Source organism: Panthera pardus, unplaced genomic scaffold, assembly GCF_024362965.1.
Source record: "Panthera pardus isolate Hobbes unplaced genomic scaffold, ASM2436296v1 HiC_scaffold_22, whole genome shotgun sequence".
Taxonomy (NCBI): domain Eukaryota; kingdom Metazoa; phylum Chordata; class Mammalia; order Carnivora; family Felidae; genus Panthera; species Panthera pardus.
Window position 1 is genome coordinate 54,731,187 of NW_026526788.1, and position 8,519 is coordinate 54,739,705.

Here is an 8,519-nt window from a genome sequence, read left to right on the forward strand (position 1 = left end):
CAATAGTTGAAAGTGTTCGTTTCTTATAGGAGAGGAAAATGAAATTCAGACAGGTTAAATGACTTGCACTAATTTACAAAGCAGGGTAGGTAGTATGAGTCCAGGTTCTGAGTTCTATTCTTATTCTTCTACCAAAGTCTTCAGATATATGCAGAGAAAGGCTCTAGAATATGGTTCTAGTTTTAGGACCATGGGCAAGGAACTTTATCCTCTGACTCAGTTTCTCCATCTGTAAAAAACAGTTTAACAGACCTAATTCATGACATTGTACTAAGTAAGATAATGTACGTATAGGACTTAACAGAGTTTGGCATACGGTAAGTGCCAAAAACTATCTGAGATCAAACTTCACATTTGGTAGGAAATTTAAAGTGACCAATTATCCTACAAATATTGCTCACTATACCAAGCCCACATCTAGTTATTTAACTAAAATACTGAAAATAAATAGACTGGTCAAATATTTGAGCTGATTAATAAAAATTTCCACCTTAACAATGCTTTGTCCAGGTCCATATGGTACTATGCCAAGAACCCAGTAGACTTACCTGCAAAAAACCATACAAAAAATAAGAATTGACACCAACTATGATTATCAAGTTACTAAGGACTCTGATGTATATGAATGCATTTATAAACACAACCTGAAACAACATATATATAAACAAGGAAAGAATATTCAAAATGCATAAACAGTTCATTTATTTTTGCTTTCTATAAAATATTATTACAACCATATATATTAATACTTGTACAAGAACCACAAGTTTTGGAGGTTAAAATGTACCTACCCTAGGAAGACATGATTTGGTCAGAAGAGTGAGAGTACTGTTCATGATCAACATATTCCTTTATATGTTGTAAAGCACTTTCCCATTCATTATCAACTCAGTGCCTTGCATATAGTATATAATTGTAAAAATAAATCCCAGGTGCTTTCTAATGCCATTTGTATTCTGTTCAAACAATGGCATGTTTAGAGAATGGTTAAATATCTACATTTCTTTTTTAAGTCTTTCTGGTCAGCTCTTCTAATTTGGGGAGTTTAAGTGAAAATCTAAATGATAACACACCGTGTTATATAGAGTCAACCCGCCTTACATATTAGTTTCTATATTTTTGTTATAAAAATAACATGCTATATGCATATTTCACATCATGAGTTTATTACATTCTATATGTACATTTCACATCGTGAGTTCATTACATAGTTTCAACTGAGATTCTGAATGCAACAGATATACAGTTAAGCAGTTAAAAAGTAACTTTAATTACTAGGAAATGTTAACCAATCAACTCACATTTGTTCTGGTTTCACCCGGAGACAAAACTGGAGAGAACTAACCTAAACGAATATATCTATATTTAGAATTATTGTATTTGCAGAAGCCTCTCGCAATTAGAGTCTTATCACGAGGTACAATTCCGGTGTCTTTGTGTTTCATCATGACAACTACGCAGTAGCGAAGTGCAACAATTTTCTGAATATTTTAAATATTATTTTATTTTCTTGTACCCGTTAGTGTAAGAATGCTTTTGTTAAGAAATCTCACAAGCTCTAATATGTTATCCAACTTTAAACCTTAAAAGAAAAATAACCCAATATTCAACATGTTAAGTTTCCCTATTAATTCTGAAATTTAAAACTAACATTATTAGTTTGCTTAGGTTTGGGATTTTTAAAGACCAATCACATCCCGGATATTATTCGAGGGTCAAAGTCTAAAGCTGAGTATGGTTGGGTCGGCAGGGAACAGCCCGATGGCCAAATTTAAGAGCCCCACGGCAAGGTGCATGTCGGGCCAAAAGACCAGGAACAAGACTCCAACGGGCACGGCAGCTCGAGGGCACTTAGTGGGGCGCCCCAAACCTCGGCCACCCCCAATTTCCTAGCGTGCCCCGCCTCTCTCCGTCCTCGCCTCCGGCCCGCCCCTTCCTCCCGGGCTAGCCCCCGCGGTGCCCGCCCAACTCCAGGACTCCGCGGAGAGACAGAAACCAAAACCCGACACACACGGTAAGCCTGGGTAAGAAACGAGGCCCCACCCTGCCAAGAGGGGCGGCTCATTTAGAAACACTTGGCGGCAAGTTAACAGGAAGCGCGGAGGCACATTTTTTAGGTCTTTTGGAGTACCCTGCCGCTTAGTAATCTCATCTTTTGTCCTTTGACAGGCCTCCTTGAAGGCCCAACTCTGAGCGCTTTCTGGGCAGCTCTTGACTCGAACTCCACTGCGGCCCTTCACTGATGGCAGCCATGTTAGTTGCATCCGGGTATGTCGAGGAGCCCCGACCAAAGTCTCCCGGAAGTGACGCGAGCGCGGAGGGATTCTCGTTCGGCTGAGGTGAAGGGGCTCCGGAAGCGGGTGCGGTAGAGACGGTGACAGGAAAGGTTGGGTCTTATTCACTAACGAGTTCTTGTATCAAGTTTTAAGTGTCTTGTGTTGTGCTCGACATCAGCATTGCCGTGCCATTTAAATCCTTTCTTCCCACCAGGCCCAGGAGGAAGAAATTTTATGCTTTCCATTATGGAGACATTAAGGGTCGCAGAGGGCAAGTGAATTGTCTAAGGTCATTCAGCTTGTATTGGAGCTGGTCTGACCCCCTCAGTTTGGCTGCGGAGCCTTTTAAATCTCCGTAATGCCTACGTTTAGCAAAATCCCAATCTCTGGTGCTTGCATCCTGGCAGGTCGCTTCGGCAAGGGCGTTCACCTTCAGCTCGGCAACATTTGCCCACTGAATGGTGCCAAGCCATCGTGGTCTTTGCGGTGGACACAGACCGAACTGTGTGCCGGGTCACCTAAACTAACCCAGTGCCCTGGGATCTCACTTGGTCTCCTACCCCTTGAGTCTGCACATTGGAGGGTTCTTGCTGACCTCGACCGCAGGTTAACTGTGGGGATTGGGCACTGACTGTTGGAGCTGGGAAACATTTTAACTCCTGTCGGGCACTTGTAAAGTCAAGACTGTTCAGACCATTCGAGGCCTGTCATCATCGTCCAGTCGGTCTTGATAAAGGACTGACAGCTATTATTTTGGGTTTTCCACCAAATCAGTTGTTTCTCTTGGTTTCCATTTCTTTAGAATATGACTGAGAACCAGTACTTTGATCTTATGTCAACATTAACTATAACCAGCTTTCAAATACTGAAGTGTGAATAGCCAGTGAGGTCTTTTTTTCTTTTTGCTGTGTTTTGTTTTGTTTTGTTTTTCTTTTTCTTTTACAGAGAGGCCACCAGGTGGGGAAATAGCCACACACACCCCAACACCTCCTTAGAATGGGAACTCTGAGACCCCTGGGTGTCAAAGGTCCCAGGGGCACCGTGTCCTCATGGAAGGACAGAGCCCAGTGCTGGATATCATGGGAGCGAGGCAATATTTTTGTAAAAATAAATTATGTATAGAAAAAAGCACTAAACAAATACATCAGAATTAAGAATGATAATATTTGAAGAGTGGCCATTTAATTCTTTTCTTCTCTTTTTATTTTTTATATCTGCTACAATATCTTTTTAATATAGGGAAATAAACAAATTGACCGCAGCAAATCGTTTTTAATTGCTTGCAATAATGAAGACAAAGGCATATTGCCAGATTTTGACCAATGACAGTCCTTGACACAAATTACAGGAATTCTGTTAGGAAAAGCATTGGTTTTTGTCAGGATGTTATCAAAATACAGTTTTGGTATTGATGTTTTTCACACACCTTTGTATAAAAATATCCTACAATCAAAGTTTTTCTTCTAAGAGAAAGAGAAGGATTTGGGGCACTTGAAATTCTGGAGAACAAGTATAAAAAGCTATTTTTATTCTGCTTTCTTTGGGGTACAGCTTTAAGCTATTTATCAGGTTTAGACTGTGCAAAATAAAGGTTTCATTCTCTATTTCTGTATTCTGCTTCCCACTGTTGCTTTTTAGTGACCTCTCAAGGAGTGGCACAGAAATACAGTGAAAACATAGAAGAGAAGAATGAGAAGGGATTGGGGAGGAAGAAAATATAAAATGTAGGGGAATAAAGGAAAATGCTGATATTGGGGGATATTGGGGTTGAGGTTGCTTTGTAGTTCCAAGTTAGCATGTAACAACCTTTTATCTAAGTCTTGGCACAAGACCTGTTGCCCACTCAAATAGATTTGCATATACAATGTTCCCACTCACACATTGAGCACACACTATGATAATTCTTACCAAAATTTCAGCATTATACTCCTACAAATTAGACATATATTTTGACAAAACCTAGAGTGTTCTGAACAACAAAAAAAGTAAAATGCCATAGATTCCCCTGGGGTTCCCTCTTACCATATCATTCGTTCATCCTGTAATTAGTAGCATAACTGGATACTGGAGTGGGAGTGTTGCCTGCAGCACTGTAATACAACAACTACGAAACATCAGGTGAGGTCCTGACAAGATGCATGTTTTCAGAGGAAGTATCTTTTTAAAAAAAATTTTAATGTTTATTTTTGAGAGAGAGGGAAAGAGACAGAGTGTGAGTAGGGGAGGGCAGAGAGAGAGAGGGAGACACGGAATCCAAGGCAGGCTCCAGGCTCTGAGCTGTCAGCACAGAGCTCAATGTAGGGCTCAAACCCACGAACCACGAGATCATGACCTGAGCCGAAGTCAGATGCTTAACTGAATGAGCCACGCAGGCGCCTCTCAAAGGAAATATCTTTATGTTAGTCTGGGCCCTCGGAGAAACAGTTAAGATGAGATTAAGTGCACAAGAATTTGTTAGAGGAAACAGTTGTGAAAGAGAAAGGAGAGAAGGCTGAGAGAGCCATCAGACTGGTGCAAGTCTGAAACTCTGTGAAGGAGGTCGGACGAGGTTGGTGGAAGTGTCTCAGGCTGCTGAACAGTCTAAGGAAGATTTGGCAAGGCTGTTGGGAATGCTCAAGCTAAAACTGCCATCAGAGGAGTCCTCCTAGGAAGGAGTCTTTCTTATTATCTATGCTGCATTCAGTCCCTGGCTGGAGCAGCCCATGGAAGGCTTGCTTTTTGGTGCAAATGTGGCAGAAGATTTCAGAGGGTAGCCTCTGGGGCCCTTGGTCAGTTTTGCTCCCTGTATTTGGTAACCACAGTCCAAAAACTGGCTTTTCAATTATTGGAGATTGTCACCAATTTCAAGGCTTAGAATATTATAAAAGAGGTGATTTCATGAGGAGTTTTGGAGAGGGCCATTGTTATGCTTCCTCACTCCCCGTCAAGTCTACCGAGTGGGGCTCCAAAGGCACTACTTAGGGAACTTGATATGTCTCCCTTGGGTTTTGAGAAGTACAGTAGTGCCTGACTCACATCTGAGAATCCTAAGGTAGGAGAAATGGGTCAGTGAGAAGTTTGGGCAGAGGAATAAAGAAGAGTTGCTATGTTGGGATCAGCTGTCACTCCCATAGTTTGTCAGGGCAAATGATGTTCGAGTGTTTCTCGTGCACCAAATGTGTACCACATGTGGGAATGAGAGAGCTGGCCTGGGGCTCTTTTGACTCTTGCCCAAGAGGACTTCCTAGAAGAGAAATGGGACTCCAACTGAGGGAGTTTATGTGGTGGGGATTATCAGAAAGTCTGGGGCTATAGAAGGAGCAGAATGGGGGAAATAGAATGCATTGCTCATCTAGGATGGCCAACTTGTCTAAGTTTGCCTGGAACTCTCCATGCTTTAGTACCAAAAGTCCTGAGTCTCAGGAATCCCTCGGTCCCAGGCAACTCAGGATGGTTGGTCATTCTGCATGTCACAGGAGTTGCAGTCAGAAGGCATCCCAGCACGGAACCTCCAGAACCCTCCAAATCACCCATAAGAGTAAGAGGTAAGTTGAAATTTCAGGCAGGTCCCGAATATGAGAAGCCAGCTTATGATTGTCAGTATTGAAGTGGATATTGTCAGAGGGTAACTGGAAAATGATGCTGAAGCAGAACCTTCTTTTCCACACCTTCCCTTTGGAGTGTGTATAGGCTGCTCAGGCTGCCATAACAAAATACCACAGACTGGGGCGGCTTATACTACAAAACTATTTCCTCACAGTTCTAGTGGCTGGAAGTCCAAGGTCAAGGTTCTGGGCAATTCAGTTTTTGGTGAGAACTCCCTTCCTAGCTTGCCGATGGCCACCTTCTTGCTATGTCCTCACATGACCTTTCCTCAGTGCCTGTGTGAGAAGGGAGGGAATGGGAGGTATTTTTGGTGTTTCTTTTTATAAAGACACTAATTTATAGGATCAGGGCCCCACGCTTATCTTATTTAACTTTAAGTCTTCAGAGGCCTCATCTCCAAATACAGCAACATTTGGGGTTAGGGCATCAACATATGAATTTTAAGAGAACAAACATTCAGTATATACCAGTGTGACTCTATAACACAGAGATACTTTGGGGGAGGGTCATGAAAACATTAGGCCTGCTTCATGCCTCATACCTTTATGGAGAAGATATGCTATTGTGACTGTAGCCCTGTGTCTTCGCAAGAACAAAAGTAAGCATATTATATTTAGAGCTCGTTTGTAACACTTTTTTAGAGCTCTTCAGACATTATTCTAATCATGTCAAGGTAAAGCTGAACCCCTCCAGGGCCTTTTTTTTTTTTTTTTTTTTTCCTGTCCTGTAGAGCAGAGGAATCCTTTTTAGGAAGGATTCCTAAAATCCTTTTAGGAAGCAGAGCTAGTTTTTAACTCTTCAAGGCTTTAGTAGTTGGACCTAGGTTCAGCCATGAGCACAGAGTAATAGAAAGCACCAAAATAAAAGTCATTATTTTTTTTTTCTCAACGTTTTTTTATTTATTTTTGGGACAGAGAGAGACAGAGCATGAACGGGGGAGGGGCAGAGAGAGAGGGAAACACAGAATCGGAAACAGGCTCCAGGCTCCGAGCCATCAGCCCAGAGCCCGACGCGGGGCTCGAACTCACAGACCGCGAGATCGTGACCTGGCCGAAGTCGGACGCTTAACCGACTGCGCCACCCAGGCGCCCCTTTTATGTTTTTAATATGACAAGTTTATTTTTTTCTTTCAAGAAATCTGGTGAAATTATCTTGGGATTAGTATGGTGATTCATGGGGTGAGGATTTCAGGCTCCTCCGACCTTATTGCCCCACTGTGTGTGACTTCCTGGTCCAAGATGGCTGCAAGAGCTCCAGTCATTCTAGTGAACAGGAAGGATAGAGACCTACAAAGAACGGCACACCTCTTCCATTTAAGGACAGTTCCCAAAAATTGAACACAAGCTTCTACAAGAGAAGCTGGAAATAGTAATACTTTTTTTCCTAGTGGGTCAATACCCAGCCAAAAGTTATGAGATTTTATTACTCCAGAACAGAGATCAACAAACTATGGCCCATGGGCCAGTCATGTGTTTTTATAAATAAAATTTTATTGAAATACAACCCTGCCAATTTTACCTATTGTCTATGGATACATGTTTTTTGTTTGTTTGTTTGTTTTTTTGTTTAAGCACTCTTTATATTTTTAAATTTCAATTCCAGGGTAGGTAACATACAGTGTTATATTAGTTTCAGGTGTATAATATAGTGATTCAAAAATTCAATATATTACTCAGTGCTCATCAAAATAAGTGTACTCTTAATACCTTTCACCTTTCACCCACCCCTTCACCAACCTCCCTTCTGGTAACCAGCAGTTTGTTCTGTAGTTAAGAGTCTGTTTCTTGGTTTGCCGCTCTCTTCTGCCACCATCCCTCTCAAGCATGATCATTTTTGTTTTGTTTCCTAAATTCCACATGTGAGTAAAATCATATGGTATTTGTCTTTCTCTGACTGACTTATTTTACTTAGCATTATACTCTGTCTCTATTCGTGTCATTGCAGATGTCAAGATTTCATTCTTTTTTATGGCTGAGTAGTATTTCACTCTGTGTGTGTGTGTGTGTGTGTGTGTGTGTGTGTGTGTGTATCTATCTTCCTTCTCCATTCATCAGTTGGTGGACACTTGGGCTGCTTCCATATCTTGGCTATTATAAAGAGTGCTGCTATAAAAATAGGGATGTATGTATCCTTTTGAATTAGTGTTCTTACATTCTTCGGGTAAATACCCAGTAGTGCAGTAAGGTGATTGTTGGATCATAAGGTACTTCTATTTTTAACTTTTTGGGGAGCCTCCATACTGTTTTCCAAAGTGGCTGCACCAGTTTGCATTCCCATTCCAACAGCACATGAGTGTTCCTTTTTCTCCACACTCTTGCCAACACCTGTTGGTTCTTGTGTTGTTGATTTCAGCCATTCTGACAGGTATGAGCTGATATCCCATTGTATTTTTGATTTGCATTTCCCTAATGATAAGTGATGATGAACCTCTTTTCATATGTCTGTTGACCATCTGGATATCTTCTTTGGAGAAATGTCAGTTCATGTCTTCTGCCCATTTTTTAATTGGATGGTTTGTTTTTTGGGTGTTGAGTTTTATAAATTCTTTATATATTTTGTATGGATACATTTTTAAAAAACAGCCTTATTGATATATAATTCACATGCTATAAAATTCAGTCATTTAATCTGTACAATTAATTGGCTTTTAGTATCTTC

The 8,519-nt window shown here is 41.1% G+C and overlaps 1 long non-coding RNA gene and 1 other non-coding gene across 2 annotated transcripts; one reads left to right on the forward strand and one right to left on the reverse strand.

Moving 5' to 3' along the window:
- The first annotated feature begins 1,779 nt into the window (after positions 1 to 1,779).
- Positions 1,780 to 3,888, forward strand: LOC109264701 (uncharacterized). The gene is made up of 2 exons (XR_002078837.2): positions 1,780 to 2,024; positions 2,170 to 3,888. It is a non-coding gene; the product is annotated as an uncharacterized LOC109264701 (long non-coding RNA).
- LOC128772607 (small nucleolar RNA SNORD88) lies at positions 3,277 to 3,365 on the reverse strand. Its single transcript, XR_008416780.1, has one exon. It is a non-coding gene; the product is annotated as a small nucleolar RNA SNORD88 (small nucleolar RNA).
- Positions 3,889 to 8,519: the final 4,631 nt, after the last annotated feature.